The sequence below is a fragment of the Furipterus horrens genome, unplaced genomic scaffold (genome assembly GCF_987537825.1).
Source record: "Furipterus horrens unplaced genomic scaffold, mFurHor1.1.pri manual_scaffold_13, whole genome shotgun sequence".
Lineage (NCBI taxonomy): Eukaryota > Metazoa > Chordata > Mammalia > Chiroptera > Furipteridae > Furipterus > Furipterus horrens.
In genome coordinates, this window is record NW_028327183.1 from 19174047 (window position 1) to 19187444 (window position 13398).

Genomic DNA, 13398 nt, shown 5'->3' on the forward strand with positions numbered 1-13398 from the left:
GGTGCTCCTGGGGCAGCACCACCCTTATCTGCCTGGCAGTGCAGAGGGCAGCTGGGGGGCGGCAGCTGGTAGTTTCATGGCAGCCAAGACCTGGCCTGAGATAGCAGCCTCAGGGTCTTCCCTCCCGAGCAGGGAGGAGAGAGTCCCCAGCAGGCCCCTCGGAATCTGAGGCTGGGTTGTGCTTTCTCTGATTTCTCGGTCTGCAGCTGCTCAGTGTGAAATCTGGCTCTGGAAAGAGAAAGGAGGAGAGAAACCAATTATGTAAGAGCGGCGCTGCCACTCAGCCATCAGCTGCGGGCCTGTGTGAGCTGCTCCCTCTGCCCGGCCAGGACCCCCAGGAAAGGCCTCGGTGCACTGTCCTGCCCTGGTGGCTGCCTTCTCAGGGACACGAGGTCGCACACAAAAAGTGACTTTAGCACATCCAAAGGGCAGCCTCGGTCCAGGAGTGAGTTATGATGACACTCGATGGCAGCCAGCACAAAAGCAGGACCAAGGAATGAATGGACCACGTGGGTTAAACCAAGAGAGCTTCCTGAAGGAGGTGAGATAGAAGGTAAAGTATTTGAATGACTCAGGCTGCAGGGAGGTTAAAAATGTGATTCACCCCTCCACTCACCTTCAGGCTGAGTCCCATCCTCCTATTGCCCCAAGTTTGTGTCTCTCTTAATAGGATGCCCAGTTAACTTTTAATTCCAGATAAATAACACAGTTTTATTATCATTATGTCATGCATACTTTATAAATTATATTTTATATTTATGCTATTATAGTTGTCCCAATTTTTCCCCCTTTGCCCCCCTCCAGTCAGATCCCTCACGTCCCCAGACTATCCCACACCATTATGTCCATGGGTCATGTACATATATTCTTTGGCTGCTATATTCCCTATGCTGTATTTTACATCCCCATGATTATTCTGTAACAACCAATTTGTACTTCATAATCCCGTCACCTTTTTTTGCCCATCCCCTGACCCCCTCCCATCTGGTAACCATCAAAACATTCTTTGTATCTATGATTCTGTTTCTGTTCTGCTTGTTCATTTATTGTGTTTTTTAGATTGAATTATTGATAGATATGGATTTAGTGCCATTTTATGGCTCATGTTTTTTATCTTCTTCTTAAAGAAGACCCTTTAACATTTCATATCATACTAGTTTGGTGGTGATGAGTCCTTCAGCTTTTTCTTGTCTGGAAAGCTCTCTACCTGTCCTTCAATTCTAAATGATAGCTTTGCTGGATAGAGTCGTCTTAGTTGTAGGTCCTTGCTTTTCATCGCTTTGAATACTTTTGCCAGTCCCTTCTAGCCTATAAAGTTTCTTTTGAGAAATCAGCTCATAGTCTTATGGGAACTCCTTAACTGATTTTTCTCTTGCTGCTTTTAAGATTCTATCTTTGTCTTTGACTTTTCACATCTTAATTATGATGTGTCTTAGTCTGGGTCTCTTGGGGTTTATCTTGTTTGGGACTCTAGGTACTTCTGGACTTTTATGTCTACTTCCTTCGCCAAGTTAGGGAAGTTTTCTGTCATTATTTTTTCTTGCTCTCTCTCTCCTTCCATGATGTGAATGTTGGAATGCTTGAAGTTGTCCCAAAGACTCCTTACACTATCTTCACTTTTTTGGATTCTTTTTTCTTCTTGTTATTGAGTGTTTTTTGCTTTCTTATATTCTAAATCACTGATTTGATTCTCATCTTTATCCACTCTACTGTTGATTCCTATAAATCATCCTTCATTTCAGTTAGTGTGTCCTTCATTTCTGACTGGTTCCTTTTCATGGTTTCCATGCCCTTTTTTATGCTGTTGAAGTTCTGAGTTCATCTACTCTTCACCTACATTCCTTATAACCAGTGTTATGAACTCTTTATCTAGTAGATTGCTTGTCTCCATTTTGTTTACTTCTTTTTCTGGAGTTTTGTTCTGTTCTTTCATTTGGGCCATGTTTCTTTGTCTCCTCATTTTCACAGCTTCTGTGTGTTTGTTTCTATGTATTAGGTAGAGCTGCTTTGATTCTGTGTCTTGGTAGCGTGGTCTAATGTAGTGGGTGTTCCTATAGGGTCCAGAGGCACAGTCTCCCCTGTCACCCAAGCTGGGTACTTGAGGTGCACCCACTATGTGGGCTGAGTACACTCTCCTATTATAGTTGAGCCTTGATTACTGTTGGCAGGTCAATGGGAGGCATTTACCCAGGGTGATCAGCTTCCAGGACTAGCTGTGACCACTGACCACCAGCCTCGAGCCACCATGGAAGATCAGCTATGCAAGGCCCACTTCACAGAGCAGGACTTACTTCAGCCAGGGCTCTGGTGCCTGCTGAGTCTGCCTCCTGTGTGTGTGACTTGTGGAGATGGTTGAAAAGTGGGGTTCCAATGTGGTCTGTAGATGTCCACTGGGTGTGCAGGCTCTAGGGCCTCCTGGGAGGTCCAGGCCAAGGTCAACCACCACCTGTGTTCTGTCTGGGGCCACCTGGCATAAGCTACAAAGCGATCTGCAGATGGCTGCCACTTGTACTTGGCTTGGAGGTACCCAAGCAAGGCCAAGCTGTGAAACAAGGCCAGCTGCTGCTAGTGCTAGGCCTGGGGCTACTTAATGAGAAGTACAGGGCTCACTGAGGCCAGATGCTGCTTGTTTGAGAGAATTTAGGAAAATCTGAAGCATAATCCCAGCCACGCCATTCATGTGGAAAACCCACTGGAAACAGCTTGAATGGGCCCAAAATTTTGGTGGGGCAGAGCCTCAGGGAATCACCAGGGTGGGGCAAACAGTGTGAGCCAGGTTGATGGAGTCTCTGGTATGGCATCTGCCTGTCCAATTTGTGGGGTGAGGGCTCAGAAAAGGAACAATGGCCTCTGCCAGAACTTCTGTCTGGGAGAAAACTATTTCTCAGCTCTCCCCCCAATGCCAGACACTTCAGTTCCTCCTTGTATGTCTCTGGTGCCTTTCAAGCTACTGCCCCAGTGTTGGAGCTCAGAGTGGGTGAGTCCAAATAAGTCTGTGTGCAGACATTTAAGAAGAACTGTCTGGGATTCCAGAAGTTTCTGTCTCCAATGGCCTCAATGCCCATTGGTTTTTACAGACAGAAGTTATGAGGACCTATTTTATTGGCACTAGAACCCTGGGCTGGGGCCCTGGTGTGGGGCTGGGACCCCTTGCTCCCAAAATATGCCTCCTGATTTTTATCTGCCAAACATGGGTGTGAACCAGCCCATTCCACATTTCTGCCCATCTTACCAGTCTCCATGTGGCTTCTTTAATTCCATAGTTGTAGGACTTCCAGTCAGCTCAATTTCTGGCAACTCTGAATAGTGACTGTTCTATAATTTAGTTGTAATTTTGATGTGGTTGTAGGAGCCATGTTTACCTATGCTGCCATCTTGAATGGAAGTTCACCATGAATTCTTTTTAGTTTAAGTATGTCCCAAATCCTGCATGGGACATACTTATACTAAAAAAAAAAAAAAAAAAAACCTCATTGTTTATCAGCAATTCCAAATTAAGTTCAGAGGCCTGTATTTTTATTTGCTAAATTTAGCAACCCTACAACAGTAATGGGATAGCTCTTCCTGAGTGCTCACTACGTGCTAGGCCCTGGGTTAAGACTTACATGTTCATTGCATCCTCACAACAATTTTACGGGGCCAAAAAATCTCATTTTATCAATGAAGGAATCAGGGCCCAGAACATTTAAGACACTTGTCCAAGGTCACATAGCTTGTAAGAAGTGCAAAAGGAATTCAAACCAGGCCAGCTGGTGGCCACTCCTGGAGGGGAACGCCCACATGTGTTAGGAAGCCCTTACCAGCTGCACACTGGGCTTGGTGCTCTCGTACGGTCATCTCATCTACCTCTCACCGGACTTTGTGAGGTCCTGGCCATTGTCCCCACTTTGCAGATGAGAAAACTGAGACTCTGAGAGGCTGAGTTGGCCGACAACAGGGCCAGCTGTGAAATTCAGCCTCTGACACGGTGCTGTTCCATGTCACACAAAGAACACAGGGGTACCCATCACCCTTCGAGTGAAGTCACCCCTGGGTATCAATATCTCCTCTGTTCCCTAGCCATTACAGTGTCACCATGAACACTAACCTAACTGAAACTTCTGATTGTCAGTAGTTTAATATTTTTAGGCTTATTGGGGTATCATCTACAGACAGTAACATTCACCTTTGTTAACGTACAATTTTATGAGTTTTGACAAATTCATAGAGTTGTATAACCACTACAATGATCAAGATCTAAAACATTTCCATCCACCCAGAAAATTCCCTCCACCCCTGGTACACCAACCCTCCCCCACGGCAGCCTCTGTCCCGCGGTTCCCCCGCTCCCAGGCGGCTGTGTGACTGTGCTCACAGTGTGTAGTAGCCTTTTGTCAGGCTCCTCTTGCTTAGCTGCGGCATTTGGGGTTCAGCCAGGGGGTTTCCTGTCTTAGTGGTCTGTTCTATTTCCTGGCTGAGCAGCCTTCCATTGCATAGCTGAATCACTGTTTGTTTGTCCATCCTCCAGTGGAAGGGCATCTGGTTGTTTCCAGTTTTTGATAATTATGAATGAAACCCCTACAAGCCTCTGCATACAGGTTTTGGTGGGGGTGGAAGTTTCCGTTTCTCTTGGGCCAATTTGTAACTTAAATGTGCTCCACAGCTTCTCAGAACATCTGAGCTCTGCATGCCGACCATGGTCTCCTCTCCTGTCCTGCTCCCACTGGCTGCGTCCCTCAGCCCAGACCTCACCAGCCACATGTATATCTCAAGCTCTGTGCCCTGTCCACACCCCACAAAACTCTCTTGGCAGCCTCTTCACTCAGAAATCTTCTGGAAAGACCCCAGTGCTGGACCACAAATCCTGGCCCACGTCACCTTCACGCCACAGCACACAGTCCTGAACCTGGGCTCCATCTGCACCTGACCCACCCTTTGAGCCCCACCGAAACGGGGGCGGGGCGGGGGACGGGGCGGGGTGGGGGGCGGGGAGGAGTGTGTGAAAGCTAAGGACGACACAAAGAGGGAGTTACCTAATGACACAGGAGCCAGAGCCCAGGGGAAAAGGGCACAGAGGAAACCAGGCTGCTCGCAGAGGCCCTGAAACAGAGGGCCCCTCCAGGCCTGAGAGCACTCTGCCTAAAAGACGCCCTCTACGAATACTGGGAGATCCCACAGTGTGCCCGCTCCCCCCCCCCCTTTAGAGAAAGTGACGAATCTGAGAATGTTCCTCCCGCCCCCACACCATTGCTGGTGCTTAAAGCAGTCATTAGGAAACCCACGCAGGGAAAAGTAGTACAAGAAAGTTAGAGCTGGAATATTATTCGTCATAAGTCATGTGTGAAAAGCAATTTCAAAGTCATAGTAGCCAGTAAAAAGTGAACATTAATTTAACCGAATCTCATCTTAAGGATGCTGGGAGGTCAAGGAGTTGGGGAGGGAGCAGGTGTGTGAGGAGGGAAGCTGGTGAGGAGAAACTAAATCTTCCCTGGTGGGAAGTCAAGGCAATGCCACAAACTTAGGAGTAGCAAGATGAGTGCACTATTTAGAAGGATAATATATATATTACTTGGGTTTTTTTTTAAGTTGGAAGTCCTGTGGCTAAGGAGCAGGAAATGAGGAGGAGGGAGCAAACAGAAAAGCCTGCTGTTGTTCATAACAGTGTCCTATTGAAAAATTTGATTCTTTAATTCAGGTGCAAGTATAACTTTGATTTAAAAAAAGAAAACTAAACTTTGTGAAAGGCATTTATATGTTGAAACTGCATTGCCATGTTCATTCAGGTAGGGCAGCAAGGGCCTGCTGCCCCTGAGACCTTCACTGCTCCCTCCTTTCCAAAGCCACCTGCCTGAGAACCAAGTTGGCTCCGCCTCCACAGGGAGGGAGTCAGGAACGGAACTGAAGTCCAGCAGTTAAATTCCGGAGCCAGCCCAGCCTGAAGAGGAGGCGCAGGTTTCTGTTCAGGACACACACAGTCCAAGTGCCCACCCTATCAGCGGTGTAACAAACCACCTCAACCTACAATGGCTGGAAACAACAATCCTTTCTTATTTTTCACAAAATCTATAAGATGTCTGGGACTCAGCCAACCTAGAATGGGCTGGGCTGGGCTGATTGAGGCTGGGCTCACTCATGCTAGTGGGCTGGCAGAGTGCTGGCTGGTCAAGGGTGCCCCAGCTGGAATGACTCACTGCCAACAGGCTAGTCTAGGTTTGTTCTTGTGACAGAGGCAGAATTCTAAGGAAGAGAGCAAATGAGTCAATGGCACATTAAGCTCATTAAAGCTGAGGCACAGGACAATCATACCATCACTTCTACCAGAGGTGGATTTAACGGCAGGCACACTGGGCACACACCCTGGGCCCCGACTCCTGAAGGACCCCACAAAAGCTCAACCTTACACTGTTTTCTAATGATACCAACTTTGGTTTCATTACTACGCTTCATAAAATACGGTTAACATGTATTTTTATTTTCCCTGTCTCTCTCCTTTTTTTTAAGGGGCCCAATATTTTCTTCTGCGCCCGGAGCCTCAACTGACCTTAATCCGCCTCTGACTTTTACCACATTCTGTCAGCAAAGCAGATTGGTGGGGGAGGCAAGGGGAGACAAACTCTATTTCTTGATGGAAAGAGCTGCAAAACATCATTGCAAGAGGCATGGATGGGGGTGTGTATGGGAAGAAGTAGGGCCACTTTTGCAACCAATGTTATTACACCCACATAGAACATTCTTCTCCCCAAGTGGCTAGGCATGACCTGAGGCCCAGGGGACACAGCATTGGACACCTGCTCCAGCCTGATCACTTTCCTGTGAGCAGGGCTGGGCCACAAGGGCCTCAGAGACATTCCATGCAACCCCCACATCCTAGAGATGAGAAAACGGGCTCACGGGGGAGGGAGCTGGCCCCAGGCTGCATGCCTGACTTCATCCTCCTCCTGTGAGTCAAGCCACTCTGTCCTTTGAGAATGTGGGGACAGACAATGAGCTGCCACAAGAGTGAGTCACAGATGTTCTATTCAGGGTGAGATGGAAGAAAAGTAGAACTGAGTTTACGTTATGGAAAAAGGGAGACAAACAGAAGCAGAAACAGGAATGAACTATTCTGGTTAATTCCATTAGCCCAGGATCTGTATTTCTGAGTAACGTTTAACCCACCACCTCTGTTCTATGAGTGGAAAGAAGATTCTAGACCTGGGAAACATGAATAACACAGGACCCACTCTTGGCCATCTCTGTGAAGTCAATCTCATTTGGAGAGGTGGGCTGGGTCAGAATGGCTAGCACCCTTGGCTCCCATTCAGTACAAGTCCAGTCTGCAAAGGAGTCTCTATTTCTCCATCCCTTGGATCTGGACTTGGCTGTGTGACTTGCCCTAATCCATGGGATGTTCTTGTGCCTTGTGGTTGTCTTCGCATCTTGAAAATATTCCTGCCTAGCCTCCTATAGGAGGTACTGCTGAGGTCCCAACCATTTGAATGAGGCCATCCTAGGTCACCTGGCCCAGCTCTAGGCAAGTCAGCCCAGAATCCCAACCACTGACTGCACAGAATCATGAGAAATAGTTAATGTTTACTTTAAGCCACTAGGTTTGGGAGTAGTTTGTTACACAGGAAAAACTCATTGACACGGCATGCAAACGCCTCCTCTCTGCTGTAAAGAAACAGATCAGTTCTAACCTCTGCTGGGAGTGGTTCAGGGGACCTATCGCCTCAGAATAAAGCTCAGTTCCAGGTCAGGAGGTCTTCAAGGACAAAGCTGTGCTACCATTGCCCTGAGCCCCAGCTCAGAATCTTCTGTAGGAAGAACTTTCTAGAATTCAGAGCTAATCAAGACTTTCTTTTCCTCTGCCATACTTAATTTATTTTTTAAAACTTTTTACTTTAGAAATTGTTAAACAGGGTAGACTAGTGTAATGGACCCCATATGGTCATTACTCAGTTTCAAAAATTATCAATACTCTGTCACTCCTGTTTCACCCATCCCCCAACTTTCTCCCTAGAGTATTATTTTCAAGATTTTACTTATTTATTTTTAGAGAGAGGGGAGGGGAGGGAGAAAGAGAGGGAGAGAAACATTGACGTGAGAAAGAAACATCAATCAGCTGCCTCTTGTACATGCCCACTGGGGTACAAATTCTCAATCCAGGCTTGTGCCCCGACTGGGAATGAGACCAGTGACCTTTTAGTTTGCAGGAGTATGCCCAACCAACTGAGCCACACTGGTCAGGGCTCCCTAGATATTTTAATGCAAATTTCAGACATGCCATTTTACCAGTATGTAAGAATTTTTTTAAATATAATTACACTATTATTTATTGCATATTCTCAAATCAGTAATTCCTCATATTATCTAATATAAAATCTATGTTCAATTTTCCCTGGTTGTTTTAAAAATGTCCTTTTTTAATTTGCTTTGTTTGAATTGTGGACAAAAAAGGGGCCACATACTAAACCTGACAAGCTCAAGGGAGGCCTGCATGATGGGCCCTACAAACTCAGAGACCTGAAGTCACCACCTAGGATGGTCTGAACATAAAAATTTCTAACTAAAAGGCCATGCGGGTGTCCTAGACCTGTAGCTTCCTTGACAAAGGTCAATCTTTATCTTAAGTGAGTCTGTCTGTTGTCGTTTTGCATCTAGGATACCGTACTTTCAAAATGTCAGAGTAATCTCCTTTTCCGGGTCCCTCAGGTCACATCTACCACCAGGGCGGAGACCACAGGACCTCTCACTGTTCTCTTCCTCGCATACCAACTGTATGTGCTGTGTTAACGGTTAACTATCCTGCAACCACCTTGTAAAAGAAAGATGTGCTTCTCTATTTTGCCTTTTTATCCAATCCCAGAGATTTCCCTGCTTTGCTTTCTTCTGCCCCCTTAATCTACCACCAAGGGATTTCATGTAACTTCCTGGTACGTCTCCTCCTTTGATTCTAATTTATAAAATAAGCTGCAAAACTGCCATTCTCCAGAGCTGAGATTTTGCTTCCCAGCAATTGTTGTCAGTTTGGCTCAAACAGACACATAGAAAATTCTCTACAGGTTTGGACATTTCTTACACTGACAGAATCAAGAACCAAATAAGGCGACACATCTAGTACCCCTGATTGATGTCTTTTACATTTGTTCCTTTAAAAAAAAAAAAAAGATATCATTCAATGCCATAAAATTTACCATTTCAAAGTATGCAATTTAGTGGGGTTTTTTTTTTTAGTATATTCACAAAGTTGTGCAACAATCATCATGATCTAATTCCAGAACAGTTTCAACACCCCAAAAATAAATTCTGTATTCATTAGCAGTCATTATTTATTTCCTCTTCCCCCAACCCCTGGCAACCACTAATCTGCTTTCTGTCTCTATGGATTTGCCTATTCTGGAGATTTCATATATATGCATTCATATGACTCATGATCCTTTACGACATCTTGTAACCGGTTATAGACTGAATGTCTGTCTCCCATGCCCTGATTCACATGTCAAACCCCTGACTCCCAACATGATGGCATTTGGCAAAGGAACCTTTGGGAGGTAATTAGTGTTAGATGAGCTCATGAGGGTGGGCCCCTTGTAACAGGATTAGTACCTTCTAAGAAGAGACACCAGAGAGCTTGCTCTCTCTCTTCCTGCTCCCACAGAGAGGCCATGTGAGCACACAGAAAGAAGGCAGCCATCACAGCCCAAGGGGCAGTCCGCACTAGAAACTGACCATGCTGGCACCCTCATCTCAAACTTCCAACCCCCAGAACCGAAAAAAAATTAATTTCTATTTTTTAAGCTACCCAGTGTATGGTATTTTATTATGGCAGCCCTAGCCAGGTAGGACACAACATCCATCAATACTTCAGTCCTTTTTATTTTAAGGGCCAAAACATTTTGTTCTCTGAAATTTTTTCTTTTTAATAAAGTGAAACACTAAAACAAACATTCACAAGCCACCTCCCTATTCATCCCCCAGCCCCCTCCCCTACCGGCGATCCTCAGAGCGGACTCCCTTTCCTTCACCCAGCTCCCTCATGCAGACAGAACATCCAACTGAAAAAACAAATCTGCTCTAAGTGCATGGAGACCGGATGACGGGAGGCGGTGGACTGTGTCCACATTCAAGGTTAAAAAAGGCAAGTCTGCGTTATCTGGCTTCTGGGTGGTTTCTTTTCATTAGCCAAATTGAAAACAGACCAGGTGCTTCAAAGCTGAAGCCCCCAGGACCACCAAAGAATGCCTGGAAGACGGTGGCATCAGAATCACCCGTATTCACGCCCTCCTTATCCAGGGCCTGTCCGCTTCTTTTCCTTGGGATCAAGAAGGAGGGTAAAAGCTTCTCTGACTTCCTTGAACTTTTTTTCCTCCTCTTTCTGATCTTCACACTGACTCCTCTGTGCTCATCCAGATGGTGCATCAAAGTTCATTTCCAATAAGTTTTCTTGAACTCGTCCCCAGAGGCTTTCATGTTGACTCCCAGAATCTTGTAGTAATCTTTCCTCTTACCTTTCTTCAGTTCCAGCTGTGCATTTTTAAGTTCTTGTTCTTGTGTTTTCTCCACCTGATACACTTTTTCATAGTTCTCCAATGCTTCTTCAGATTCTTTAATTTTTTTTAAGACAGAAGAGAAGGGAGGGAGAAAGAGAGGGCAAGAAATATCAATGCGAGAGAGAAGCATCAATTGGTTGCCTCCCGTACACGCCCCAATTGGGGCGGAACCTGCAACCCAGGCATGTACCCTGTCTGGGAATCGAACCAGCGACCTTTTTCTTTGCAAGATGATGCCCAACCAACTAAGCCACGCTAGTTAGGGCTTCTTTAGACGCTTGTTAATGCACCTCAGTGTCCATGTGACACTGAGCTCTCCTCAAGAAGGCTTTTATACACATGCCATCAAGCTTCCTGGCATTTGTGCAGGCTTCTGTTGCATCACCTTATGAGTTAACTGTACTCTGACTACAGTAGAGTTTAGTATTTGTTTTTATATTGTTGGGGTCCGTCCCTAGGACTGCTGTGGATAGTTTCTATGCTAGCTTACAAATTCCTTCTTTAAGTGCTTTATTCCCAACTTTCCTTCTTTGCTTTAAATGATGGCATTTCTGCACATGACACAGGCCTTCTCGTGGCCAGGAGCCATGCTGAGAGCCTGTACAAAAAAACTGAACCACCTTCTCGATACAATCTTCATGAGAAAGGCAAAGACCTTGCATCTACAGAACATCCACACTGGTGGAATCCATTTGTAAAATGTCACTGGCCACAGATTGTGTTTCCGGATAATGACCCAGCATTGCTAAATATTCTGCCTTGAGCATTTTGAAGCAATGGCAAGCAAGGACAAATTCTAGGACACGCATCTGTGCAAAAAGCAACCTTCCAAAAATCCCACTTCTCAAAATCCACTTCAGCTGTTTTCTCATATTCTACAACTGCATTAGCATTCTTGAACTCCTGTTGTCCCTGAGCGTTTTTGTGATCCAGTCCTAGGGCTCTCTGGAAACTGTGACATGCTGCCAATGCCACTCCCAGGACAGAGGTGGCAGCTGCCCTCTTATAGATTCCCCCGACACAACTGTCATCCAACCTCACTGACTACTGTGCAACTCCAAGAGCTTCCCAGAACCTTCTGAGCTCCATCAATGGGACTGCTCAATTCCCATAACAACTAGTGTGTTTAGGACACACGTCTTTGGCTCTTACATGTGTACAATAGTTATCAGCTTCACTGTAATCTCTCTTGGCACAGTATGCGGGTCCTTGTTCTCAGAAAGACTCTGCTTCGCTCTTCTCCTTTATCATCCGGCAGCCCTGACTCAGTCACAACCATTACCACACTGCTCTCCATGGCAACCACCACCTTTCCACCAAGACCGGTACGGTACTCCCTTCCTTTTTATTGTCAAATACTATTCCATTGTATGGGCACACCACATTTTCTCTATCCATTCAGCAGTTGACGGATATTTGGGTGGTTTTCATTTTTTGGCTATTATGAATAATATTGCTGTCAACATTTGTAGACCAGTTTTTTTGTGAATGTATGTTGTATGTTTTAAATTCTCTCGGTATAGTCCTAGGAACGGGGTTGCTGGGTCATATGGTTACTCTATGTTTAACGCTTTGAGGACCTGCCAGTCTGTTTTCCAGAGCAACTACACCATTTTATATTCGCATCAGCAGTGCATGCGGGTTCCGATCTCTCCATATCCTTGTCCACACTTGTTTTCATCTGTCTTTCTTACTATACCATCCTAGTGGCTGTGAACGGTCTCTCATTGTGGTTTCGATCTGCGTCTTCCTGATGTCCAATGATGCCGAGCACCTTTCCATGGGCTTATCTGCCATCTGTGTATCTTCTTTGGAGAAACAGCTATTAAACCCTTTGCTCTTTTTAAATTGGTTTATCTTTTTATTTTTGAGTTGTAAGAGTTCTTTGTATATTATGAGTATGAGACTCTTTTCAGATACATGATTTGTTGATATCTTCTTCCATTTTGTGGGTTGTCTTTTCACTTTCTTGATAGTGTCCCTTGATGTACAAAAGCTTTTAAGTTTGATGAAGTCCAATTTATCTTTTTCCTTCTTTTATGGCTGCTTGTGCTTTTGGTGACAGAGCTAAGAAATCATTGTCCAATCCAAGGTTACAAAGACTTACATGTTTTGTTTTGTTTTGTTCTAAGAGTCTCATAGTTTTAGCTCTTATATTTAGGTCTCTGACCCCTTTGGAATTAATTTTGGATTATGGAATGAGGTAAGAGCCTAACTTCATTCTTTTGCATGTGGACATCAGTTCTCCCAGCTCCACTTAAATTGTTTTTCCCTTTTATTGATTTTAGAGAGGGGGTAGTGAGGGCGAAAGAGAGAGAAACATAGATGTGAGAAAGAAACATCAATCAGTGGTCTCCCACATGTACCACAACTGGGGGCTGAACCTGCAACCCACGCACGTGCCCTGACTGGGAATCAAACCCACAACCTTTCAGTTTGTGGGACAAAGCCCAACCAACTGAGACACACCAGCCAGGGCCCAGCACCACTTTTTGAAAAGATTTCTTTCCCTGCTCCAAATATCAGTTGACCACAGAGGCATAAACAGATATGGATTTATTTCTGGATTCTCAATTCTATTCCATTGATCTTTATGTCTACCTTATGCCAATACCACACTGTCTTGATTTCTGGAGCTTTGTAGTGTTTTGAATTCTTAAGACTTTTTAATATATAATGATTTACTTTTCCTTTCTGTTGTTGTCACAGAAACTGGGTCTCTTGTTCATAGACTCCCCACATTCTGGATTTGGCAGATAACATCATTGGAATGTCATTTAACATATTTATATCCGTGTTTCTAATATTCAGGTTGAGAAGCTTCATTGGGCTGAGGTATCATTTTCCTAGGAGGTATTGCATTATACCAGGAAGCACAGAACACCAG

At 45.0% G+C, this 13398-nt stretch overlaps 1 long non-coding RNA gene across 5 annotated transcripts in view; it reads right to left on the bottom strand.

Moving 5' to 3' along the window:
• Window position 1: 1 nt before the first annotated feature.
• LOC149994189 (uncharacterized) overlaps window positions 2-13398 on the bottom strand; it is a 48954-nt gene continuing 35557 nt past the window's right edge. For all 5 annotated transcript variants that reach the window (XR_016507827.1, XR_016507825.1, XR_016507826.1 and 2 more), the window contains one exon: window positions 2-228. This is a non-coding gene — a long non-coding RNA (uncharacterized LOC149994189). The remainder of the gene's footprint in view (window positions 229-13398) is intronic.